The sequence below is a fragment of the Camelus ferus genome, chromosome 35 (genome assembly GCF_009834535.1).
Source record: "Camelus ferus isolate YT-003-E chromosome 35, BCGSAC_Cfer_1.0, whole genome shotgun sequence".
In the NCBI taxonomy this organism is placed as follows: Eukaryota; Metazoa; Chordata; class Mammalia; order Artiodactyla; family Camelidae; genus Camelus; species Camelus ferus.
Genome location: NC_045730.1, coordinates 2,600,355 through 2,628,318, shown reverse-complemented (window position 1 = coordinate 2,628,318; position 27,964 = coordinate 2,600,355). Strand labels below are relative to the sequence as shown.

General features: G+C 47.0%; 1 long non-coding RNA gene across 1 annotated transcript; it reads right to left on the bottom strand.

Moving 5' to 3' along the window:
• Positions 1–23,230: 23,230 nt before the first annotated feature.
• On the bottom strand, positions 23,231–27,433 carry LOC116661486. The gene is made up of 2 exons (XR_004317360.1): positions 27,201–27,433; positions 23,231–23,625 (listed from the first exon to the last, which is right to left on the bottom strand). It is a non-coding gene; the product is annotated as an uncharacterized LOC116661486 (long non-coding RNA).
• Between the last annotated feature and the right edge of the window lie 531 nt (positions 27,434–27,964).

The following is a 27,964-nucleotide window of genomic DNA, read 5'->3' as shown; positions in this document are numbered from 1 at the left end:
GCTAATCTGAAGACGGCACTTAGGTGAGGAAATGGAGAGAGAAGAGTGGGAGGTTCTTTGGAAATGAAGGACAATTAGTCAACAGTTACAGTAAAAGGGATTCCATTTGGCCAACAGAAGAATCTTTTATCCAAAAGATGGTCTTTTTCCGTTCACAGAGTTCCTTTCATGTGGTCCCAGCAGACCCATGGGTGCCCTGCGGCCACTGCACGGGTGCTGCTTTTATCCCCCCCACAATCGCCTTTGTCTGAATCAACGGCCTGGCGGCAGCGACCTGGAGTGAGGGGTGCGGGGCCCTTAGACTCAGGCCTCAAGGCTGGGCCTCCGCGGCCGCATTGTGGAAGCTGCCTTTCACTCGTCCGGCCTTGGTCGCCTAACTGACGGGACGCCGCGTGGTTCACCTGCACTTGGCACAGACAACAAGCGCGTCGAAGGGCAGCTCTAAGTGTCCCCGCATTTGATTTCAGTTCATCCCACCGCAGGTGGGTTTTGAATTCCTATCCCAACCCTTTCAAAAACTGAAGACGCTGAGGATCCTCAGAAACAAAATGGCATTCCCAAGGCAGACGCAAAGGCAAACCCAGACAGCGTCCGCTGACCTTGTTTCCTGGACTATTAGAAGCATCTGAAATGTATCACCCCCGCAGCTCCGCAGCGCACTGCTCCCCAGGGTACCGCTGTACAGGAAGCAGACATGCCCTGTCTGCCGGCTTACAGCCCACCGGGCACTCACTCCAGGCGTGTGGCCCTGTGTGATCTCGCCGCAGAGGGCGTTACCCCTGGGGTGGGCAGCGCCCGCTTGGCCACTGCAGAGCGTCTTTCTTCCGGTGCACAGTGGCCTCACCCAGAGCTGTGAGACATGCTGGTCCTCAGCCTTTGTTGCAGCTCGTCCCTTCTTTGAATGCAGAACTCTGACATTAATAACCACGTGGGGCTGGACACAAAATCTTACACGCGTGGGTCTAGTGAATGACTATTCTATTTTATGACTCTTTTGTAAGAGTTAGACTTTATTTGCAAATGCTCATTAAATAGACCTCAAGAATGCCACAAGCGAACCCTGTGTCTCCTGTGAAGGGAGAACCGAGACGCAGAGGAGGTTTTATGATTCACCGGCTGAAATGACTTTGTACAGGAAATTTTTTCCTGATAATAAAATTGCTGACAAGTGCTTATGCTCATTTAAAACCCATGTTTTACAGAACCTTCAGTTCATTTCCTTTTCTTCTTCCCACCAAAGGACTCCAGCAAAGTTAATATTAAAACACACACACACACACACCTCGTAAGACAGAAAAAAGAGTATTCATTACTAATAAAATCTGAAAGCTGTGGTCCACGTGTTAACCTCTTTGTAAACAGCAAATGTTGCAACGTGCCCATTTATGAATAGCAAGTGCTTTGATTCTTTGGTAAACATTATAGAGGAGATGTGAAGGAAAAAGCAAAAATCAGGGTAACGTGACTATAGAGACTTTTGGAAAAAGTGTCATCTTCTTTTGCAGTCAGTGCTGTTTCCTTTGCTGATTAGTATATTTTGACTGAAATATGACCACAAATGACTTATTTGCATTAAGAATATTTTATAATCCGAAGAAGCAAGCTGGCTGATTTCCCATCTACTTAAGGACAATTATTAGAGCACAAAAATATTAGAACTGGGATTTTCAAGGCATTAAGAAATTAATTCTTCATTTTCACTAGAAAATGTTTCACTATAGAATCATTCACAAACTTAGACAGGCAGAAACTCAGGGAATCACACCAGAGGCCTCCGCGTAGTCAGACAGCGAAAGAGAGGTCAAGAGCTCTGACATCACATCCCTGGAAGCAATATGGTTCCACCTGGGTGCATGCCATTCATTTCATTAGGGCGTCATGGGAAACCGAAGCACCGTTCTGCATAAGCACGTACGCTGTGCCAAGACTTCGCGTGAAAGTAGAATTCTTCTGGCTTGCAAGGGGAAGTTTTCCTGACCTAAAAGTTCAAAATGAGTGTCACGTGGGCTTTCGAGCAACTGGTGACCAACAGCTTTAACCATCATGATTACCACTGAGGACAAACTATGGGCAGATGAAAAAAATGGCTAAATGGTTTTGTATTTTTGTTTCATGTTACGTGTGTTAGAATCTGTTTACTTTAAATTTCTTAAGTGCTTTATTCCTGGGGTTAATGCCATAAGAGTAATTTCCTACATATTCCTGTTTGCCAACAAATTCTGAGATATCTTTTTTCTTTGGAAAAAATGTATGTATTTCACTCATAATCTCTTATAGCTTATTTAGAAACACTCTTAAACCCATCCTTTTAAAGGAAAGTCTCGACCACTATGCATTCAACTATCCCACCCACAGGACTAAACAATAGGAACATAACATTAAGAATAAAAGCAGTAAATACGAAAAATCAAAACCCCAGTAACTGTGCCACAGGCAGGCGATTATCATCTCATTGGCGAGGGAATCTCCCATTTCAATCATGCTGCTTAGAAGCCATTTGATAAATGATATGTTTTAGTTATTGACTTGCTCAAAGTTTCCTTCTAGGGTCACAGCCGACAGCAAAATGTGACAGCGAGCTATTGTGACCTGCCTGGAACCCACACAATGTTCTGGCTCAGAGCATTTAACTGATAGATGGAGAGGGTGCTGCGTTCCTCTTTCCCCATGAGCTGCAGGCATTGAAACAGATGCTGGTACCACCTCCTTTCCAATCATCGTGCTTTTATTTGCAACTGCACCGGCAGCTGCACTTCAAGGATGACTCCGTACGTAAGTGCCCTTTACCCCTTTTTGGCTGCGGTGTGACTCAGGCTGAGATTCTCAGCTGCAGTCTCAATAGACGCCAAGAGGGTAATTCTATTACTACTTAAAAATGAGCGGAGGAATTCTTCGCTGATGACGTCCTACAAGCGAAACTAATCTAACGTTTTCGCATCCCGTGCAGTGGTGGTTAAAATGCTCACTGTTAAGGCTTTACTGAAAATTAGTTGTTATTTGGATTGGCCAAGCTCACAAATGATCAGCCACATCACTCCCCACGTGATTTAGCAAGGCTGAGGGCCCCCTGACGCCAAAGTTCTCCCCGAGTCTCTCTCTGTTTCTTCCAAGTGGAGACTCAGACCTCAGGGAGGGAGGGGACAGGGGACAGGGTGTGAGGGGAAGAAAGAAGGGAACATGATGTTAGGACATTCATAGCAAGCCTTATGCCCTGGGGTCAGAGAAGTCTGCCCAAAAATGTTATCCTTCAGACACATGCTTGCCTGGCTAAGCTGCTCTCCGTGCTTCCTGAGAGGAGTCCAGGGGGAGGTGCGGGAAGTCAGCAAGAGGCAAGACCGAGGAGTTCTGAGTCGCTGCCTGTTTTTCTGCAGGAGAGATAAGAAAGCGTGGACACAGAGGCGGCTGCACCTGGAGTGTGGTCACCCCGGCGGATTCGGATTCTGCTGTGTGTGTGAACACACGCGCTAGTAAGCCGCTGGGTGCTAGCGGGCTGGTCAAGGGGTACTGAGCTTCAGTTACAAGATGGACAAGCTCTGGGGACCTGACGTACACGAGGTGGCTCTCAGCAATACTGTTTTGTGTTCTTGAAATTTGCTAGGACAGTAGACTTTCTCGCCACAGAAAGGAAACGCTGTCAGGTGATGCTTGATTAATCATTTCACAACATATACGTACAATAAAAGATAACGTTGTGCACCTTGAACATACACAATTTTTGTCAATGAAACCTCAATCATATAGGTATTTTGTGGAGATGCTAGCATGGCCTCGGTAGAAGCCAGCCAAGGAGCTGGCGCATTAGGACAGAGCTGTTACCAGAGCCGGCGGCCGGCCAGCTGACCCTGCGTCCTGGGAGGGCCTGGAGAACACCCTGGCCCCAGGGCCCCGGGGCTGCTTGTCTGCTGGCCGCTCTGCTAGGCGAGCTCCCCTCCGAGCCCGCGTGCTCACGGCCCGACGGCGTGCAGTCTGACAGCTTCCAGTCACGGTCTGAGCTCCTTCCCGGACGGACAGTTCCCGGGGGGAGAAAGTGACGATGATTTCCTTTCGTATGAACTCTCCCGACTCCCTCTCGTTATTCCCCATCCTGTTCCCCCGCACCCTCATCTGTCTCCCTTCCCCGCGCTCACACCCAGCAGGTACTCGCAGACGTGGATCATGTCCCCCTCAGTCGTCACTTAGGGGACTTATTCATGCTGCGTTCCTTTAATGTGTCCTCATCAATCAATGCAAACAGCCCCTTAATCCTTTTCACTGCTTTTCCCCAAACTCCCATCAGGTTTTCCCACATCCTGCACACACAATTAGGGATCCAAAGGCCGGATAAATACTCTAATACGTGGACACGCCGGATTCGCTGGGAAGCCGCTTCCATTTTTCTGGCTCAAGTTGACCGTCTCACGGTCACAGTTTTAAATTTCATGAACTCCCTAAAAAGGATCTACCGTCCTGCCACGTAGGAGACTTTTAATTCCCACAACCGCACGGCTGGGCAGACAGGCAGGCGCTCGCATTCCCAGCCCGGAGATAAAGGTGCTCAAGTACCAGCCAACGCGTGGGTATTCACAGCAGGTACTTCTCCTGGAGACGGTTTCTATTAAACCTGAGTTCATTTCATTACATAAAAATATATACATTAGTCCTTTTTTAGTCAATTGGATCATTTGAAGATACCCAGGTAAATGTAACAGAACCAAAAGATTATGAAAATGACAAGTTTTCATATGAGTTTTTGGGAGTCTGTAATTTTTGTGATAAAAACGGTTTAAAGCCACATGGAAGTGAGGATGGTTCTAGCCCTAGGAGTGTGTCGCGGCTTCCTCACCATCTCCCGACTGGCGCCATTCGTTTTATTTTGAAGCACACTGTATCCCTTAGAGGTCTTGTCCCCATCCTGGGTTTGGAGAACACAGAATGAAAAACAAAGAATGTAAAATGCAGCAGTAACGTTTATTCTCACTGCGTGCTGAATGACAGTGCCTGCCGGGTAGGGCGGGTGCTGTCACGGTTAATTCCACCTGGTGTCCTTCCTCTGCTTCTAACCCTGGTTCCTACAAAGCTTAAACTTTGACTGTGGCTGCCATCGTGTGTCCTCATTGTCTCAGGCCTAAGGACGCTCTCCTGAGGGAGGACCCAGCGCTGCCTCACGTGACAGATGGACAAACTGAGGACAGGGAGGGAGAGGGAGCCGGCCAAGGCCACGCCTGTCCAGAGGGCTGGCGTCCAGCCCTCCCACTCTGGGTCCTCTGGCTACTGGGCTCCAGCACCACAAGTTCTGGGCAACATGCAAACGCGCTGTAATCACAGCCATTCTCTTAATCCTGTGAGTCTTTACAGCAGCGTCTTACTTGTCCTGCAATAACTGCTGGGGTTGCTGAGAACTGAGTCAGACAAAAGGGACCCCTAGCTGCGCTCTGCATTAAGTATCACCGTGTTTTTTCAACATCCTAAATACAACGCTCTGCTTTGGAGATACTGTTACAGATTTAACTCTCCCCACCAAAACAGTATCCTTAAAAGCAGCCCCCCGCCTCCCCCAGCTTAGTGGGGCTTCCAAACGCCCCCTCCTTTTCCCCAGGTAAAACCGGCGCTCACCTGCGCAAGCATCCCTTAATGAGGGGAGGCAGCAGCAGGGTTTGTACCTGTTTCCAGACACGCGCCTGCAAAGACGAGCGCGCTGCTCCCACCGAATCATCCGCAGGCTTTCGAGTCTTGACTTTTTTTTTTTAGTTGCACTTTATCTCCTAGGAAGTTGGTTCCCTGAGGAATGCGTGAGGGTGGTTCTCGACAGGGAAAGCAGACAGGAAACCAGAACGCCCAGAGCAGCGCAGGGCCCCACAAGGCCCGTCCGTCCCGGCAAGGCCCTCTGCTCCTGGCCTGATGGGCTCTCCGCTGTGGCCCAGGCGCGCGCTCTCAGTGCGCTCCAAGGGCGCCAGACACATCTGCACACACTGCCCGTCTTCTCTGCCCGCTAAGCCGTCAAAGTCGCAAGATCCAAGAGTCTGGTTGGTCCAGGCCACTGCCATCAGCTGAGGGCCATCCCTGCACGGCAGCACCGCCCTTCATCCTGCTCCACTGGCCGCAGACCTGGACTCATCTCAAGCCACCCCTTCCCTTGCTCAGCGCGCGCACAGAAGCTCCCTGGATTGATTTCTCCCACGCAGCTCGGTTCCGTCAAATTTTCTCCATTGCCTCCACCGCTCCCTGAGTCTGAACTGTTACTATCTCCACCTTAGGTTATAGGTTCCAGGCTCTTAATTCATTACCATCTCCAAAACCTTCATCCCTTTGCAGCCGGAGCATCCATCCAAAAACCAAGTGTGTCCAAGACACTCCCGTGCATCACTTACCCACTTTGAAGGACAGTCATGACTTTCAGAGGAAAACAGACCAGAATCTCCAACTTCTGGCCTGTTTGCCCTTCAGGCCCAACTACTGTCTCTGCTCTGTTGGTCCTGTCCAACCGCAGCGACGAGCCTCTTGGTGCCCAAGCCCAGGCTGGCTGCCACCACAGGGCCACCTTCCCTCTGCAGCTGCCACCCTCAAACCCTCACCGAGTCACCGCCCCGCGGTCCTTCAGACTTTGGGGTGGCTGTACAGCCAGGGACGCTCCCCTTGCCGCGGTGAGTCGTCTTCATTACTGTGTAGGTCCGTGACCACTGCTCGCCCCCTTCACAACATTCATCTGTAATTATGCACGGTTGACGGAAGCTACATGATGCTTGTCAGTCTTCTCTATTAGAATGCATTCTGCACAAGAACAGGTCACAAGTCTGCCCTTGTATTGCGAGCGTAACTACTGTGTCCCTTTCTTCCCCCAAATTCTGTGATTCTACCTGAATCAAGGGCCTTGATGTCCCCAGTGTCCACAGTGCACCTTCCTAGAGACAAGCTACGGAGGAGCAACTGCAGGTCACAAGTGGTACCCGCAGCCTGGTTGCTCTTACACGCATGAAACTTGAGCGCAGCAGAAACTGGAAGCATTTACACTTGCACTTTGTTTCTTGGGTGTCATTTAGAATTCACTTCTCTGATCTAGTTTCCTCATCCAATGACTATTTCTGAAAATTAAACTTTGTTGTTGTTATGGTTTCCATAGACTTCTAATGGGGTTCTCGCTAGACTGCATACACCATTAATGTGTTAACGAACTTGGATGATTTATGCCACGGGCACTTGGTCTGTGCCTTTGCCCCAAGATACCCAGTTGGCAAACCTCTCACCTTTTCAAGGCTTTGCTGAAATCCCACCTTCTCAATAGACTGTTCTCCTCAACACCATCGCCACCACAGAAATGCCGACCTCCTCACCAAGCTGTACAAGTGTTCCTTTAACTTCTAACATTGTACACAATTTACTCATTTTGGTATTTATTATTCATCATCTGCCTCCCTCAGCTCGATCTTTGTATTGTTTTATGATACATCCAGACCCCGAACAGTGCCTTGTGCATAACGGTGCTTAATAGATATTGATTAAGTGAATGATAAATGATTTCTTTTCAGAGGTAAGTCTACAATTAAATGATGCTTCTCTTTCTTATGCTTGTGTAGAAGGTCACATATGCTTCTTTTTTAAACACTTCTTGACTAAAAGAACAAGGGCAACCACAACAAAAAGCCTCCAAAAGAAACCTCGTCTTGTTGGAGTCCCTGACCCAGCCTCCACGAGCCAGCTCGAGCCGTGGTAACAGAATGCCACGGCCGCACGGCTTCCAGTGACAGCCATGTCCTTCTCACGATCTCTGGAAGCTGAAGTCCAAGATCGAGGCGCTGGCGCTAACCCTGTCATGAGGGCCCCATCCTCACGATCTCATCTCACCCTGCCCTAAGGTCCCGCTTCCAAGTACCGTCACACTGAGGGTTAGGGCTTCAACAAAGCAATTCCCAGGCAGGGACACACATTCAGCCCATAATAGAGTCAAACGATGTTTCTCTTAACACCCGCTTTTCTGATTGCTTCACTAACTTGTTCTAAGTTGTCTACGTTACTGTATGAATAATTAAGCAATACATAATATTAGTGAAGAAGCTGAGGTGTGATCAGTCAGAGAGTCAGAGAAACTGAGATGAAGTCTGAAATCTGCACCCGAAATCGCCAACTCTGCAGCTTTGCCCGCAGGTGGGAAAACTGGACGCGGATCTTGGGTCACCAAGACCCCAGCGCGGTCAGGTATCTGGTTCTCCTGGTTTGTTCCTAAAAGCACACGACGAATCCTCCAGTTAACATCCTCATCGCCCTCCCAGACACACATGCCTGGTCGTGAATATTTCTTTCTCCCACGTTAACCCCTGTGGGCTCGGTTCACAAGCCCTCAGCATCGCTAACTCGGAACCAAAGGAAGCAAAGTCCTCACAGACCCCTAAACGGAGAAGGCTTCCTTGTGGCCGGCACACGAGAGACCCTAAACACAAATCTGAAAGAATAAAATAATCATTTTCACCATGCCTGTGCAAACTATTTCTAAACATTTTAGTTAACAGGAGACTTGCTGCGGCTCATAAGAAAGAAGAGAAATCTGCCGGGAAAGGCACTGCCTCTCTCGCTTTGCTGATATGAAGTGGAGACGAGGCTGGCAGAGCTTCTGCACCTCTTCCTGCCTTGGACACAAAGGTGGTGCCTAGAAGTGTCCTAGCTGCGAGGGGACCAAGAGCAGTGACATCTTCAAGACCCTGGATTTCACACTGCTGTGCTGCTGGGTCAGAGGTTGCCATCACATCCTCCCGGCTGCACAAACAAACGAATGCATTCCTAGCGGAGACAGGTCTTTATTCAGAGCTAAAGCATTATAAGGAAAAAGCTGGCGCAATTTAAAACCTTATTAGTAACCTCGTTCACAAACAATGTTGCAGAGAAATATGTAAAAAAAATAATCAAATGCTACTCTGAAGTGACTGCTGGGGGAAAGAAAGACATAATCAAATACAAAGGGAGAGTGTGGAGATTCTAACGGACACAGCAGTGATCTATTTTTAATGTTTCTGTCACATTGAAAGTGATTTATCATTTGTTGGCAAAGCAAGGCTGAGGTTTATCACAAAGTTAATGCACATATTAATCATTAATTATTAGCAGTGATCAAGTCTCTATAAAACCCTTCATGCTTGCCTAAATGAGCATGTCTGTCCTGATCCTCGTACAGCCCTCCCTTTTTCTAACCAGATATTTAAAGAGACAGTTAACCTCAAAGGCGCATGAGAGCCCATGGCCAGGAGGGCACGGCTGCAAAACTGTCAGAAAGGCTGTGATTCATTGGAGGTCATTTTATTGGAGAAATTATGGGTGGAAATGGCTATAACAGAATCGTTCAGCCCTCCGTCAAAGCAACTTTCTAAAACTGGGATTGAAAGCTGGAGTCAAGGTCAGAGTGACAGGCTGACACTGAGCTTTACAGCAGAGCTCCAAACAGGGACCACGCCGCTCAGACGCTAGTGATGAGAGCGGCTGTAGGCTTCCTGTCTTGGGGGCAGAAATGAGTTTCAGCGTGTCTGCCCTGGAGAGTGCTCTGTTCTGGCTTCCCTCGTGCGGATGCTATGGTCTGCATGTAAAGGCACAGAAGTGAGACACACAGGGAGGTTTTTAATGCGAGCCCAGACCATGTTGATTGCTGGATGTCTTGAGACTAAGTTGGAAAGGGGAGAAGGCATTTCTGTTCCTTTGAGAGCCATTTTCCTGTGACAATAATTCAGGCCAGCATCTTCAACTCTAAAAATAACTTACAAGGACATACGTGGTGGAAAGGCAACCCTGACGAGATGAAATGAACTCTGGCCTTGATGGATCCGGAGGGGAACCACTACCATGCTACCGGCTCTTTGCTGCTCGAGGCCCCCCAGCCTACGTGCTGTTCCAGGAGGCAGCGAAGCTCAGCGGAGCAGAGTGTACAATCTTCAGAGTGTACAGCTTCACAATCGGCTGTCCCTGCTCCGCCACGGAGGAGCCCGGTGCCAGTGGTACTTTCACTAAGTGCGTCTAAGCTCCCAGCTCATCTGTGAAATGGGGACATTACCTCTCGTCAGAGTGTTGATGCGATGGGTGAATTCGGCAATGCACAAAGAGCCCCCACCACAGAGAGTAAGAAATGGCCCAGGAGAGCGATGAAATGGAGAGAGGATACGATGACAGTGTGTTGGTGGAGAATGACGCTACCATCATTACGGTCCATTATACATGAGACTGTGTTTACGTACAGCTGATCCCTGAACAACCAGAGGGCTGGGGCACTGACTGTCCCCACAGCCAAAATCCACATGCAGCTTCATGGCAGGCCTGGGTACCCACGGTTCACCCGCATCCGTGGGTCTGCATCAACCAGCTGGGGATGGCGGAGGGCTGACTGTAGTGTTTGCTACAGAAAGGACTCCCTGGGTGCGTGGACTGAGCAGCTCAGGGGACACTGCAGTATGACCGTCGTGTTACAGTCCCGTAAACTACCACTCAATTGAAGTGTCAGCTCTCCAGCACGTCGGTCCTGTGTTGACTTTTACTGGGCGCACTGAGACACTGTCACATGCACTAGGGGACCTTCAGAAACTTTTCAGACCTGGTCGCTGTCCTCAAGGGTCATGGCTGTTCTGTCAGCAGGGAGAGCAGAGGGCCATGGGTGAATCATTTGACCATTTCTGAAGGAGGAGGTCAGAGGAGGTGTTGGTCAGGTGCGAAGTGTGGCTGGGAATTCTGGTGTCCAGGAGCTCGGAGGCGGGGAGGACGGGACGTGCACGCGGTGCGCAGGGGGACACGGTGTGGCCGGGCTGGGCAGCTCGGCCGTGACACACGGTCCTACAGAGCGCGGGGGCAAAGCTAGACAGTGGAGGCTGAGGTAAGAGGCCCATGAATCTTGCTCTGGAAAACTGAGGCTCTGTGAGGCTTTCTTGGTTCAATCGTAAACGAACTGAACAGCCAACATCGCTGCAGAGCCAGCAGGTCCTAGAAGGGCAGCCGCCTCCCGGGTCGGGCAGCTTGCCTTCCCGGCGGGGTGGCTTTGGGCGAACCATCCGGGCTCCGCAGCCTGCAGTCTCCTCGCCTGCAGAGAGAGGAGGCCACTTAGGCACAGAGTCGCGCCGCGGACTCAGAGCCCCGCAGGCCGCCCCGGTTGTCGCGCTCGGCAGGGCGGCCCGTCACTCAGGGACAGCGCGAGTCCCCGCTCTCGCCCGGGACATCAACCACAGTGTCTCAGACAAAGAATTAAGGGACTTTTGTTCAGGCTGAAAATATCGCGTGTGCACAGAGGGCGTCCCAGACAAGAGCCGACGGGAAGAGGACACGTCAAAGCGCCCGACCGCGCAGGGGTCCCTGCCCGGCGGCGTCAACTGGCGCGTGGGCCCGGCCCCCCTGGGTGGCCGGAGATGCCGCGGCGACGTCGCTTACTCACTCAGCTCTGCCTTTGCTGCGGGGCAGAAGGCGGCGCTGGGGACGCGGGGCCGCCGGACACGAAGCGCCACCGCCGCAGCGCCCCCTGAAGGGACGGAGAAGCACCGCGCGTCTCTGCGGCGGCTCCGGCGGCACGAGCCGGCCTTCTGCTCAGCGCTTCTCTGGCCGCGCTACCACTCGGCGTTAATTTTAGCCAAGCGAATGATTTCCCTTCTTTCAAGGTAACTTAATGGTGGAAGAAAATCCGCCTATGAATACACAATTTCTATTAGTTTCTCTAGTCAATTAATAGCTTATTAGTAATTTTGGGGGGGGGGAATTAGGTTTATTTATTTATTCTAATGGAGGTACCGGGGATTGAACCCAGGACCTCGCGCTTGCTAAGCACACGCTCTACCACTGAGCTCTACCCCCACCATTAGTAATTTTTTTACATGAGAAATCTTTTTTTTAAAGCAGTCGTCTATATGTGTTTTCTTAAACTACCCCCCAAATTTTAAATAACCAAAAAATACAACGAACCGTGCTTTTTAAAACTTTAATGTATGAAATTTAAGCGGCAGAGAGATGCCTGAACTAACAAGGAGAACTGTATCCGCTCAGAACCGTGGAGAAGGAGCTTGGGAAGAATACAGGACTACGATGCCAATTAGGTTTTTGAAAAATGAAAGCAATTTCAAAAGGAGAAGTTTGGCATCCTATACACTGGCTGTATTTACTTTCCATAGAAATAAAGTAAAAATAAAGACAGCAAATTATCACTTGAGGGGGGTAGAGGTCAGCACAGCTACATGAAGCACAGTTCAGTGGCAGATCCAGTGAGAGAGTTCGACGTCCCTTCAGAACCTTGACTGGCTCCCTGGGTGCAGAGTAAGATTCATTTAGGTAATTATTTTTGAAGTAACTGGAGGAGCCAAAACTACCTTAGATAAATAATGGAATAAATTTAAGTGTTACTTCAGTAAATCTTTAAAGAAGTTTTTTTTTTTTTTAAATTAAAATGTTACTTAAATGCTTAGGCAAAAAGCTATATAATCTTTATTTGAATTTGCCAACTTAGCAGAAAGGTAAAATTTTGGCATTCTATTGAGAGAGAGAGACAGAGACAGACAGAAAGACAGAAGAAGGACGAGGAGGAGGGGGAGGAGGGGGAGGAGGGGAGGGGGAGGAGGGGAGGGGGAGGAGGGAGAAGAGTGAAAGGCTGAGGTGGAAACAGACGAGCTTGGTCTCTTGCATTTCCACCACTGCTCTGCAAAGACTATTACGAGACTAGCTCTTGATTCCAGGAGAAGAATGGAGCTCACACAGCCCGGTCCAGCCCAGCCCATCCGTAGCTGAGTACCAGACACTCGATGGAGCCCTGTCAGGATCAGCAGATCCACCCAGCCAAGCCTGGCGTGTCGTCTGAGTCTCAGCTATAACCATGCGTGCCTGCTGTAAGCAGGTACATTTAAGGATGGTTTGTTAAGTGGCATTTTATGGCAGTAGCTAACTGACGCATAGGCAAAAATCCATGAGATTAATTAACATTATGGATGTGTCTATAAATTGCATAAGATAAATATATACATAAAATGCACTTTTTTAATTTAAAAATTGAGATGAATATACAATAACATTTGAGAAACAGTATACATATACTATATATTTAAACATCCAATATAGCATCTAAAAGAAACAGAATTTTCAAAAAAAGAAGGTAATTTGATTTTAATATTCTAAAAATAACATATATTATATAGATATTATATACGTATAAAGGATGAAATACTAAATGTGTTCAACACCAGTAAAAATCATTAAAAATAGAGCCCCTCAAACAGTATCAAATCATCACTTTCTCAAAAAGTGTATTGTGTACAAAGTAAAAGCACAAAAATTAAAATTTTTTCATTCGTCTTAAAAACCTTCATATCCTACGAGGGTACATGGTATCCTTGAACATAATTTATTAAAACGTCCATTCCTGGAGATACTCAATAATTTATATAGATGCATGATGGAGTGTTACATTTGGTATCCTGAGTAATTTCTTTCTAGCACAGATGCTTAATTATTAAAATCTGCATGGTGGTTTATAAGTTTTTTAGGTAAAATATATCATAAGCAATGATCCAGCTTGATCTGATGTACCTTCTAGTTCTAAGACTCTAAAATGTATTCAGCGACTTCAAATACCTTTCCTTTTTCAGACTGACCGTGCGTTCCGTTCTTCCATGAAGAAGGCATTCATCCACTTCATGCCAGAAGTCAGAGGGGACAGAGAGAAGGCAGTTTTGAGACACCGAGTTGACTTTAACAAAATGCACCTTTATATCCTCTTGCACCACCAATTTGGACTATCTTTTATGACAAAGTGTATAATAAACATGCCGTCCATATACAAACAGTGGCCTAGGGCGTTCCTATTCTAAGACAAAACTGTCATCTATACAAACTGGTACAAAAGACCCAAAAGAAATATTATTAAATAAATTATTCAAGTGGGTATTATAGAAATAATTACTGACATCTACATTTTTAAGATCCTTGATTCCTTATTAAAATGGAAAGTTCACTTAACCTCGAAGTGATATTTTTTGCAAACCCACCAATACATTTTTATTCATTCATTCCCTCTTGGGATCTTAATGCTGGTCAGAGCACCTTTGGAGATTGCTCCAACTATTCAGATGACAAGATTTGCTAAAATTCATGATGTGACCATCCAGGAGCTGCTGTGTACAAACAGAGGCGCCAGGAGGTATACGTGGAAAAACGGAGGGAAAAAATTCGTAGCAACTGAGGACTTCCACTTCTAGCCAAGATGGAGTAACAGGGACTAGATTTACCCTCTCTCTTTAAACAATTTTTAAAAATAGGCAAAACGTTAGAAACAACAGTTTTTAAGAAGTGGGCAGGAGGCATCATGGTGGAGAGACCTTAGAGGAAAAGGAAGCAGGTGAGGCAAGCCCTGTCCAGAGACAGTTTCCAGACCAATGCTCAGCGAGGGGAAGGCAGTGGCGTGCAACCTACTGCCTGAGTTAAGGAAACAAGACTTGGAGAAGCCAGGGCAGGACTGAGCACCGGAGGAGAGGTAGACATGGAGACAGCTCTGGGGCTTTGCAGAGGGTCCGTCCTGAACTTCCACTGAGTGCTGATCACCAGGGCATGCTCATGAGGAAGCAGCTCATACCTTGGGAAAGGACCACTTGCGAGGTTTAGAGAAAAGCAATCTCTGAAACCACCCAGAGCCAGAAGTATTTCCTGTTCCCCAAACCCAGAGTGGAAGAATCTTACCATTTCAAGGGCACTGGGTAGCATCATCACCCAGGTTTTGCCCCAAGCAGTGCGAGAAAATTAGCCCCAGGAAAAAATGCCACACTGGGCCCACCTGACAAAGAGCAAGAGGAAGAGTGCGAAAGGTTAGGAACTGTGACCAAGCGATGAAGCTGCATCTCAGGACACAGCTCAGGAGTATTTACACCAACACGGATCAAGCTAGTGCTGTGTCAGGGACAGCGGACATGGCTACACTCCCAAGTAGAGCGTGTTTCAGAGCAAAGATACTCCCAGGGGTAAAGACAGGCATTCAGTAACCAAGAATGGGTCAGTGCATCGCCATTCTGGTTGCATCTGCTCATCGATACAGGTTAAATACATGCTAAATAAGTTTAATGAAGATTGAAGTTCTCTTTCTTTTCTGGATGCTCTCTAAGAGCAGTGGTGGATAAGCATTTGTGTTCTTGCAAGCCCACAATACATCCTTCCTCCTTTTGGTCGCAGAACTTCGATTTCACTTTGGGAACTGTCCCTGCCTCCACTCTGTGCGGTCTTGTAGCTGGTGACTCCACAGGTGCGGTCAAGGGCAATCTGATTCTTTTCCAGGGACTCTGAATCCTGTGGAGGGACAGGGAGGGAGACACAGTGACCGGGACACGTCAATGTGCCAGGAAGATGCCAATTAGTTCTGGCTGACTGGTTCTGATTCTTCCAGGTTTTCAGCTTTGTCTCCAATCTGATGAACTGCCTAAGCTGACGTCTGTCCCTCTCTCAAAACTTAACAATGATGTTTTTTCGGTTTCTCATTAAAGTCCAGGCACCCAGCCTCCTCTCTTCATTAACTATTCCACGTCCTTTCCCTGCAAAGCCTGTGCACTTCTCACTCTTTCTGGAGGGCAATTCCTGATGCTCTCCCTATAACTGGCTCCTCCTCATCTTTTGCAAATCAGTTTGAATGTTACTTCTTCAGAGACGGCTTGTCTTCTTATACCATCGACAGTCCCCATCACTCAGTTATTCTTGGTAACTCAGGGTCAGCATGGCACAGCCCTCGGGCTAAACTGAGTTCGCTGCCTGTTTTTGTAAATAAAATTTTATTGCAACACAGCCACACTCATTTTTTAACATCGCCTGTGGCTCTTTGCATCCTACGGTGGCGGAGTGGAGTAGCTGAACCAGTGAAAGCATGTCTTGCGACACCCAAAATATTTTTCACCTGGTCCTTTAAAGAGAAAGCTCGCTGATGCGGCTTTAGAATACAGCTGCTTATTTCCTTGTGCACCTTATGACCATTATCTTGTTCATATTCCAGTTGACCAGTATCTGTCTCTACTCAACACTGTAAGAGTGAGGAAAGAAAGCAGTTGTGTCCCTGATGCCTCATCTGGTGCCAGCTGAGAGCAGAACTCAACAGACCTCAGCGGAGCAGACGATGAGAAGCATGGGCACGTCTCATCAACGCGTCCCGAACAGGAACCCGCCAGGCCGCCCCTGGCACTCGGCGCCCGCCGCAGGGAGCTGCGCCTCCCCGAGTCCTCTCGGGGGCAGACCCGCCTGTGCAGCCCCCCGCTCCTGTTGCAGCGCCGTGTTTTAGGGATCAGGAAGGAACCCACCCCCGGCTCAGCTGATCGCATGAGGCGTCGGCGTCCGATGAGCACACCCGCCGGACAGCTGTGACCACGGGCAGAAAGGCGGGCCCGGCCGTGGGGCTCACTGGATGGGGTCTTCAGGGCTGAAACTGGCGATGCGGCTCAGGGCTTGGATTTGTCTGTGCTGAGGGACGCCTGGATAAGACTGGATTTCTCGGTCTCCAGGCGTTCTTGCATCAACCCCACTTTGTACGTGAGCTCGTTTGCCTGTGCATCTGTGGCATGCATCTGAAGCAAAACCCTAACCATGCCTGAGTCAGACTGAGCAAAAATGCACAGAGATAAATGAACATACACTAAACTCTCTCCAGAAAGAACAGACTATGTGCTGTAGGGCCTAACTGACCCGCCACTGGAAGACACGTGTGGCACGGGTGGCCCCCAGGGCAAGCGTAAAACCGCTGAGCAGTGTAACAGGTCCTTACAGAGGACAGGCGGTCCTCCTGAAGCCACTGGCTCTGACCGAGCACTTAAAGGTACAGTGCCCTGTCGCTGATGTGACTAATGGCAGGCACATCTTCTGGGTCTGCTTTACAGAAGTGGCTCTGATGTATCATTACAGAAACAAAATTACCTAACCATCCTATTTCTTTTCAGTAAAGAAGTAAGAAGAAGTGTGCTTTCAATACTTTCTTTTCTCCTGGGAGTGGTCTTTACTACTGTCAATGTCAAAGATTAAATGAGTATGGTCATAAAATAAACTTCGCTCAATAAAAATATATTAAACACTCAATTTGTGCCCCATTTTCTTCTTGTCTCCAGAGATCTGTCAACTCATAAAACTGTCAAAAATACATGTGATCATGGGTGTCAAACTGGGTCATGTAAAACTCATGCACGGGAATATTTAGAGATGTTTAGATATTTTGGAAAAATATAAATTACAAAGCACTTAAAATCAACAATGGTTTAAACAAGTTGTGATTCATCCCTGACCATGAAGGCTAGCTATTGAGGAAAACAATTAAGAGAACAAGATTTGTCACATCTCAAATTTTCACCAAAAACAAGCTAAAGCAAAATCTTGTTCTATTTCCAATTCTCTATTACTCAGAAAATAGCTTCTAAATATTTCACGTATTGTTTGGGGAGTGAGATCGGGACTTTGACACTGTTGCATAAGCAGTATTTGCCATCATCTAAGTCTTGCCATCATACAGTTTGCTTGTATTTCAGATTTTTTTCTTCTTATCAAATATCTCATGTGTCTGGGTTTTTTTTTCCCCTAGTTACTTCAGTCTTTTTCCTATTTCTTGTATAATCTTGCTGATTATCACCAAATTTCTTTGTCTCCTTTTGTTTACATATTCTTGAACATCTATTGCTTTGATCTACTTCTTTTTCATCTTTTGTAGAATCTTTCCCCTTTTTCCAAATTAATCCAAACAACTAATTTATTTATTTTAGACTGTTTAAAGACACTTCCCACTGATTTTCAAAGTAATAAGAAGAGAAAATAAAAAGACAAAAAATCCAATTTACACTTGCTAATACTGAAACAAATACTCATGTGTATTTTGTTCAGATACAATCTGTCAAAGAAAAATAATTTATTTCTTTGTACTAAGTTACAATCATTTATAACAGTGAAAACAAATATGTCTAGATCTTTAACTTAATTTTGAGGCGAAACCAGAGGCTTAAAAAAATAGACCACAGTGGGAAGGGATAAATTAGAGGAGTTTGGGATTAACAGATACAAACTACCATATATGAAATAGATAAACAACAAGGTCCTACTGTAGAGCACAGGGAACTATATTCCATACCTTGTAATAACCTATAATGGAAAATCCAAAAAAAGAATATATATATATATATATATATATATATGTATAACTGAATCACTATGCTGTACACCAGAAGCTAACACAACATTGTAAATCAACTACACTTCAATAAAAAATGAATTAATTTAAAATAAATTTAAAAAGTAGACCATAAATCAAGTTCAAACAATAGTCATCATAAAACAGCAGAACGACTGCCCTCCTGCCTGTACCTGAAACCCCTATTCTAACCCCATGATCGTCAGCGGTGGACAGTGATGCTCGCGTGGAGGACTTCGCATATACTTGCAAACAGAGTCAACTAAGAGTATTCACATGAACAGACAGCACAAACACACTTTCTCATTGTGCGTGGGCCCCAAGGAGCCCAGGTAGGGCACCTGAGGGTCGGAGAAGACCCCCTAAAAGAAGTGACTCACGCACTGAGTCCTGACCTTGCAGTTAACTGGGAAAAGGAGAGCGAACATTACGTGGCAGGACGCGGGAGTGTGACATGCAGGCAAACTGTGTGACAGGTAGTTCAGTCAGGCTGGAGAACACGCTCTCCACCTGGAAGTGGCAGGAAGTCCAGGAGCCAGATTATGAAATCCTCGTGAGCCACGCAGAGAGTGGGTTCTGTCCTGGAGGAAGAGGATCCACTAAGGTTTTCAAACAGTGATGAGTCATTCTCTTAAAAGTAATGGGAAAAAAGGACATTAGTTACCTAGTTAGAAGGCTGACAGAATGGTACCCAAGGTGGAGGCGAGGAGGAAGGGTGAGGCTCTGAACTGAGCCCGGAGGAGGAACTGGGGGGAGGAGGCAGGCGAGGAGGCTCTTTGCAGGGCTTACAAGCGCCTGGATGTGGAGGATGAAGGATGCTAAGGCTACAGGATGACCTCCGGCACCTAAGGTTCTGCCTGCTGTGTGCACTTTCTTTTGACATTGATTTTACTATTGAGTGTGTTTATTTCATCAAGCACATTTATTTCACTTGTTTAATTGCTTATTATGACAAAGACTGCTTTGGACCTTTTGTCTATCTTCTTCCTGCTCACGGAGGAACCACTTGCTGGTGAGAATCCATGGCTTGTTTTTTACTTCATTTTATAACAATAAGACTCTCTCTGCATCCTCATTGCAAACCTGAATATATTGGCCATCTATTTTAAATATGTACCATGAGAATTAAGTTCAAAGAAATAACAGAAGAACAGCAGGAACAAATCCAGTGAAGACTAAATTGCATTTAAACATCTGTCTAGAAGTAATTTTAACCTTTATTAACGGTGTTCCTCACCCCTCAACACATGAGGCTGAATTTAACCTTCTCTGGAGCAGGAAGGCCAGGTCAGGCGAGTCTCACACCACAGGTGGGAGCAGCTTCTGAGGGATCCAGGTGTCAGTTTTCCTTCCTCAAATAAGGAAGAGGGTGAACTGGGGAGCAGGGAGAGAGATAAACGCCTGGATGTCCTTGGCTGTGCACTTACGAGGTCAGTTGCCAAGGGTCTGGTATATCTTTGTGGAAGTCTCGACGGATAGGCAGATGATAGACAGACAGGCAGACAGGCAACAAGACAGAAGAGAGACACAGAAAAAATCTTTTTTCCATAAGGCTACATTTATCACTAAATTAATTACTTTTAGAAACTAGATTGTCAGTAAATTCCGCAGCCTAGCAAATGTCCATCTCAGTTTCCCCATTGCCTTGAGAAGCTTTGTTCTCTGCACCCATAACCAGCTGCATCTAAATGATTTCCTGCATCATGTTTTAAAAAGTATTTAAAGCACACATGAATATTTCCGTAACAGTTAAAAGTCTCAGTTTGCTCTTCAACTAATTTAATTAGTGGTAGGAGTAGCATGTTTGGTGCTCCATTACCTCCTTAACATTTATTGAATTTCCCTCAAGGAAAAAGTCGCAGTATGGTTAATGTGAATTTATTATTTTTTATTGCACTGCACATTTTTGATACCCTCACTAGGGATTTAGCTGTGCTTTAAAATATACAAAGAGTGTGAAAAACTTTTCAAACATAAATTTCCTCACAACATACTACATAGTGATCAGAATTATTTCCTATTACAACTCTGAAAAAAAAAACTTTATTACAGGTCTTGAAATAGGAAACATAGTTCATGGTCCTACTGTCTAAAAAGGATCACAGCTGGCTGACTGTGTAACAGCTCGATTATTAGTTCCTGGGAAATTTCTCTCTAGGGCGCTATTCCGAGGTTGTAAATGTCTACAGCTTGAGTCCTGTGGCACTGAACAGAGATTTTCCACGAAGTTCTTCTGAACCAATAAAACACCAGTGCCTAAAACTGACTCACAGAACCACAAGCTTTAACTGATGTTATTAGCAGTCAAAGCACTTAATGATGATCTATTTATGAGCCACTGTTAGGTAACACATAAAATTATTAAAACTGGTGACCTGTATTCTTAACCATATTTGCTCCATGAATCCAGACCCAAATATCCGACTCCATCTCTCCTGTATGGCAAAGCTCCATATTTCCAATTCTAAACTCATTATAATGCTCCTTAAAACTTACCCTGTGGCATCAAGATTCCAAGTCATTACTCTCAATCAGAACATTTATCTTCTTTCGGCAACAGATGGTCTGGGGGAAAAAGCACATACATACCCGAAAAGCTATGAAGCGTAAAATGTGAGTTGCAGTACAAGAAACCAGTGTTAGACTGCTTCCAAGGGGGGTCTCCCAGTGGTCCGGGAGCACGCCATCTCATTTCAGTCGCTGTGCGTTCGTTGTGAATGTGCGCTACCTCCAGGAAGGACGGCTGAGAACTCTCGGGACTAGAAGCACGCTTACACTTCTGACTCCCTGGTTCTCTGTTCCAGCTCCGTGAAACGCCATCAAAGAAGCTCTGTGGGTCCCACTCCATCCTCATCAAATCTCCTGACTATCGGTTCCGGGGACGCTCTCATGGTTTATCCCTTCATCGCCTTTGCCCTCAAGGACTTCCATGACCTTGGTCTCCAGTGCTGGTTCTCTAACCACCTTTCATATTGCATTTATGTTCTTAAATTTCAGGACACTTCACGCCCTGCAAAACCTTGAACGAATCCCCACTGCACGCCTGATACAGGCAAACTGTTTGGTGATTATGTCACTCCATAGTTCAGAATGGCCTTCATTTCTGCCTCGTCTTCCACCATCATGTCACACATCCTACATTCTGCCACCCTGGACCCCACTCTTCCTCCTGCTACCTTGCCTCGGCGCACCCTACCCCCATCCTCACAGTGCATCTCCTTCTGTCTGCGGAGACCTAGTGTAGCCATCACGCCTCAGTTTAGGTGTCACCTGCTATGAGAAAACTGGAGCCGTGGGCAGGGCTCAGAATGTGCAGAACTTGTGATACAGTGTCACGATGGACACTATCCTCAAGCCAGAGGAGAGCTGCACTTAAGTAAATTCACTGGGCTTTTACTGTGGGAACTCTGGGTGTGGACCGCACTCTGGGAGTGGACCGTCCTCTGGGAGTGGACTGTCCTCTGGGAGTGGACCACTCGTGGGGAGTGGACTGCACTCGGGAAGTGGACTGTCCTCTGGGAGTGAGTTGCAGGAAGAGCTGTGGAAAGATAAGAAGCAGATGCTATTATCGGGGTGGGGAGAGATATCAAATTGGCGTAGGAAAGCGATCTTAGCTGAGGGCAGAAAACATCAGTAGAGTTGAGGATAGCAAAGGGTTTAGATTCAAGCAGATTCAATTTTCATGTTGAGGGAAGAGAAAGGAAAGTGCGTCAAAGATGAAACTCAAATTTTGTCATAAACAAATTTCTGTCTTCTTGACTTATGAAGAATTTGGCTGAGGAAGGAAAAAAAATTACCTTCATCCTGTTTATCTACTATTTTTTATTTTTTTATTGCAGCACAGCAAAGACTTTTCTAACTGATCCAACCATAAGAATCACACACAGTTTATGCATATCTCTGCATCCAGTGTGTGTCTATATAGGTACACACACATCCACACACCCCTCCACCCGTCAGTTACTAAGTAGCTGCAGCAGGCAGCCAGCTTTCTTGTCAAACACAGTGAAATTAAACTGAAAAAAAAAATTACTTTAAAAGGAAGTACGTAGAAATGTAGCAGAGCGACAGTGGCACTGCCCCGAGACGTGGGGGATGTCCCTTCGCTCGACCCTCTCCCCCTCTGAGATACTCAACTTGCCTCCCTTGCTGTGCTGGGCCCCCTCACTGGGGGCCGCAGGGACCCTCGCTGACTATTTCCTGGGAATCTGACTTGCCTTTAGGGCTTGGGCCCATTTTCCTTCTGGCTCATTTACAGCCCTCACTGGTGCTGAAATGCTGCGGTTGGACATGTAAGTAGTCTTTCTCCTCTCTTGGCAGTTTGATGAAATGAGTTCAATTTTCCTCCTGGTTCCTCTCCGGAGACAGGCAGGACCTTCCTCTGTTTCCAAGAACACAGAAATAACAGGTACCCAAAGACTAGTCCAGTCATGGTTATGCCTAAAAAATGAGAATAAACGATGATAGGGAGCGCACGGACTGTGTGGATATGAAATGTCAGAATGCATCATTTTATTATCTCATGTAGTGGGAATTTGGAAATTTAACATAATTGTTCACTGCTAGATAATGAATAAAAGAAAAAAAAATCCTGTTCACACAACTAGCAGTAATATATATTAAAGACTTGCATGGATTTTTCCTAATATGGCAGAATTTCAAGGCAAAGAAATTAGAAAAAAGAAAACCCATATGGTGTTGAAGATGGAGGGCTGAATTCCTAAGTTATCATTTAAAAGATAAACTGTGTGGGGCCCGGGGGGAGCTTTGCCCCCTTTAACCACAGAGATGTGAGTGGTTATTATAGTGCGGTTTTGTCAAGGGAACTTAGCAACGAGATAAAATAACAGCGGTATATTTCGTAGAGAAGTTTGCTTAGGAAGGCAGTTGCCATGGGAACGCCAGGCACTAGCGATCTGATTCTGGGCTGTATGAAAGTGATGCGTTTACTTTGGATGATTTCCTCTGCACCGGCAACTTCTGGGGGTGGGGGGAAAGGAAGAAGACAGTCTTTCCTGGATATTTGCATATTCAAAAACAACCCACTCCGTTTCTGAATAGAGGTGAAGACATCCTTGATCGGCCTCTTCACCAATGAATCACGTATTTATACCCACAAATACGTATTGTGCAAATTTTCTATATTTCAAAAGAGCTCAGGCCGCTCGGCTTCATGCTGTGGCTGCACTTTACCGAGATGAGTCACGTTCAATTATAAGTCCTCAGAAATGTGCCTGAAATAGTTGCAGCTGGGAGATGTTTGTTTTTTTTTTTTTTTTTTTTAAAAAGATCTTATGAATGAGCAGAAACGAAGTGTATTATACTCCACGGGGAAGTCTCTCAATGAAAAATCTGGTAAACAGGCTCCGGGGGGCGCGGGGGAGGGAACCAGATGCTCGCTGATAAGAACCGGCTTGTCTTCACAGGGAGACACCAGCGCCTGCGCCGCGGCTCGGCTCCGGGAGGCCTCGCTGAGCAGCTCTCTCTGCAGGTGGCAGGGCTTCAGTGGAGGGAAGTATCTGGAGCGGAAGATGAAATGCATTTCACCCGAGACTGGCAACATGCGTGCATTTCCTTTCATTCAGATGTAGGAATTCAGGATGGCCTGGAGCCCAGGGCGCCTGCAGAGTACGCATTCACTGCGTAGCCCCGGAATGTCTGCCTCCCAGCGCCAAGGGGCGGACAAAAGGCGAATGCACGCGCCCTCCCTGGCCCGCCCCGTCCCCCTCAGCGCCCCCCGCGGGCCTCCCTGGGAAAACCCGGTGTGCCGACGACCCGGCGGAGCTGAGCGGGTCTGACGGATCTAGCGGTTATCCATCGATCGTGCCGGGTTTGGGAAAAAGTCTTCTCCCAACAAAACCCCGACATCTCTGTGTTTAAGGTTAGCCCAGGAAGGTTACGGGGAGCCCAGAGGAGAAGGAGCAAAAACTTGTTCAAAGTCATTACAAGGACTAGGAAACTTCAGCCTTCTGACCTTGATTATCTTAGCACAGTCTACCTTCCAGGATGTGACTCGTTTTCGAAAGCAGAAAGGCGTTAATCTTGCTGTCTGAGGACGGTTTTCCCTTCGAGTTTGGAAGAAAGGCCTGCGCGGTTCTCTCTTCACCTGCCCTTACTGTTGACCAAGTCCATGGTCGGGCGGGCGGGGGAATACGGGGAACGCCCTGAATTCAGTTGGTGGGCGCGGACTCCTGCTGTTTTTCAGGCTGTGTTTTCCCAATCGAAGGTCACTTTATAGGAAGCTGCATCTGATTTTGACCAGGGGGCTAGCCTGACGGCGTGCGCACTGCTTCTGGCCTCTCTGAGGGGCACTGAGTGAGCAGCATAGGAGATGAGACTGGGGGTTTCAGAATATTTACAACAGTCGGCATTTATTTCACAGGCACCACGTGTCTGATACCGTGACTTCTAAGCGTCACTTTGCTGTACCTTCGAAGTGGCACTGAGAGGTCAGGACTTCAGAGGAAAGGGAGGGAGAGAGGCCCGGCGCCTTGCTCCAGTTCTCCTGGTGGACTGAGTCCTGCAGGCACTGGGGCTGAGTTCCTGAGCCAGTCACTACGCGGCAAGGCGCCCTCGCCTCCTGAGACAGGAGGGAAGGGGACAAGGCACAACCATTAACAGAATGACACAGCTGTTAGCGCCAAGATGGCAGAAGATTCAGCTCCCAGGAGACCTTGAGTTGCAACATCCTCTCACCGCAGCTCCACAGCTGCTAAATGGCCCTCCCACAGGTGCCAGGGCAGCTTCAAGGCTGCCCAGTAAAGGTCAAAAAGTGGGAGATGGCCCAGGTCCTGGGATTCCCTGCTCTTTCCCCCAGAGTAGTTGGAATAATCTTCCCACTTTTAGCATACGAAGTTACCGAGTCCATGAAAACTACCAACCGCCTCACCTCGTGGCCTTTCTCTGGCCTTCTGAGACGGCCTGCGCTCTCTCTCTGGAGCGTGCATCTCCCTGAATAAATCTACTTTTACTCAACCACGGCTCACTCTTGAATTCTTTCCTGTGCAAAGCCAAGGATCCTCACCTGGCGAGGCGCATCCCAGGGACTCACCTGGGACCTGGGACATGGCCATCACCTTGTGCCCCATTTCCCTGTATCACTCCCATGGCTCGGCGGTCGGCTGGTCCATCCTCCACGCCAGGGGTGGAAAGCCGCAGTGTGCAGACAAGGACTTCTGCAGCTCACCACAGCTCACTCTCCCATCCACATTTTCCACCCACTTCTTACTATTTAATTCTACGGTTAATCTGGGATCTACTCAGCTATTTGGAAGTGTCTTGAAAGCCCACATGCACTCATGACACTGTTTTGACTACGGGCAATTTTGTTTTAAAACTGTCTCCATTTGTGGTCCTTAAAATGCATTTGAAATAAAATCAGAGGCATAGAAAGATGGAATACAGGGCCTACAGTAATATGACCATAGAAATTAAAGTTTAACCACAGTCCCCTTAGTTTTGGAGAATTTGTCTATGGATATGGTAATAAGTTATCATCTTATACTCACTTTGGACTTAAGGAAAGATGCGTTTACCTTGGAATGGAAATCACACACGCTACATATGGAAGGTACGACCTGCTGGTGGCTTGGGAGGCCCAGAGTTTTGCCAGGAATTTGGTGATACAAATGTCTTCCACGGAGACGCTTCCAAAAGCAGCTCTTGCTCTGAATACATCCTCAGAATGCAAGGCTTACGGTCAAAGGATCAGAATGGATGATTCTGTGATTTTATGAACTGGGGGAATCTATAAATCTATTTCTGTATCTAAAGGTACTATATTCTGACACTTTATTTTTGCATTTCCTGTTATTTAATAGCTTTTTAGTCAAGCCTGCAAATAGTTTGACACTTCCAGAAATCCAATCCTGCTGCTTAATACTGTATGCAAGCTAAAAAATTCTGACTTAAATTCAAATACACTGAAATATTGGCTCCAATTTAAAAGTAAAAAATAAAAATACATAAATGAGAATAAATGTGGAGTACTGATTCTAGCAAAAATGGCTAGCATTGTTAAGGAAAGTTGTTTTCTCTGATTTATCTTGCTATCTTGTGCAGCCTCACCTCCCCACTTCCTGAGTCTGTTAAAGGAAACTGGCAGCAGGATTGCAGAGCCCAGAAGGACGCAGCAAACAGGCGCTGATGCTGAAAACCGTATCCCCTTGTGATGGTGCGCACACCAGGAACTGCAGGCACCGACAGGACACAGACTTACTCGTAGTGATGCCGCACCAACTTGGGCGCCACTGCATTAGACCTGTCACACTCTGTGCGCCAAAGGTCTAGAAAGAAGCCGCTTTCTAATACGGTGGGGGAGTGTCATTCCTATAAACACTCTGAACGTATTTTCTTGTTGAAAGCATGGTGTGCACTTCAGAAACATCGCTCGCAATCAAGCAAGGGATTCTCGCACAGAGCTCTTGTAGAAATCATGCCAGCCCTCCTCTGCGAGCGGGCAGCTGAACTCTGGCGTTCAGCCGTTACAGAGTTACAGAGGCTGTCACGAGGGTGCGCGCTGGGGTTCTAGGAAGCTCGGATCTCTAGCTCCGTTTGTCAAATCCAGACCAGTTCTGACATTTATTATTTTTAAGGTTCCCACTACATGACTGTCTTTCTTCCTCATCTTGCTATAACTGTAAACTATAAACTATATATATTTAATATATATATGAATATACCTATACACAGAAGTTCAATCCAGATGTCGCGATACTGCTTTCTTTTGGGGTGGAGAGGAAAGTAAAGACAAAGGTGACGATGCTTTATGGTCTGAATTTCCAGGTCACCAAATCCAACATTTAGTCTCGTGCAGATTTTGGGGGTGATGCAATAACAAAAAACAAAGCTGACTCCATGTCGGATCTGTTCTCCCTCAGCTCTAACCGTGGGCTCTGTTTCCCTGGCTTAGTCAGGCTGGTTCTGCCCCTTCTGTGAAAGAATGTTGCCTGTAGCCTGAAATATACAGAATGGCCCAATCTCAAGGCTCTGATCTTTAAGAGTTTAAAACTTTTCCATCCATATACAGATAAAAAGTTACAGAACAGAGGATAACATGTCTCGTTGGAGGTTTACAGGGACACCATGACCTTACCTATGTGGACAGCTGCAAGAATAAAGGATTCCAACACCAAGAGGTCTGCATCAACCAATCACACTCACTCCCCTTTTAAGTACAAAAGGAGCCTGAGTTCCGACTTGGGGAAGATGGTTCTCCAGGACAGTCGTCTGCCATCTTCTTGGTCTGCCGGCTTTCCCAATAAAGTCGTCATTCCTGCCCCAACGCCTCGTCTCCTGACTTACTGGCCAGTCATGCGGCGAGCAGAACGAGTTTGGACTCAGTAACAGTGGTACCGTATATATGCCTGTACATACTCAAATAAATGCTGAGATTAACTCTGGCTTGGAGATGCTGTGTTCCCACAGGAATGTACTTTTAATACAAAGAGAGGTTTGGACATGCTGTTAAGTAGCTGTTTTAATTACTCAGACGTGTTTTCATAATTATTAACGTGGTTTTCCACGGTAATTATAATGAGCAATCGCTGGATTGCTGGGCCACTCCCTTCCCTTGATCCTCTTTCTGAGATCTGACCCTTCTCTGCAAATCCACATGGTCACGTGGGTGACTTCCACACCCGTGACACTCTTGTGTTTTGGCTGCAGTCAACTGAAACAGGGGGTTCACCTGACTTAGACGAGGCTAATTGCAGCGTAGGCCCGAAGGCTTTGGAACAGGGACTAAGAGACCTATCCTGTTTTCTCACCGCAGGCTGGGTCCTCACCACACTGGGAGCCGCTGGCAGCCTTGGCTTCCACCGTGTGCACGGGAGAGACAGGAGGAGCGGACTGCAAGGA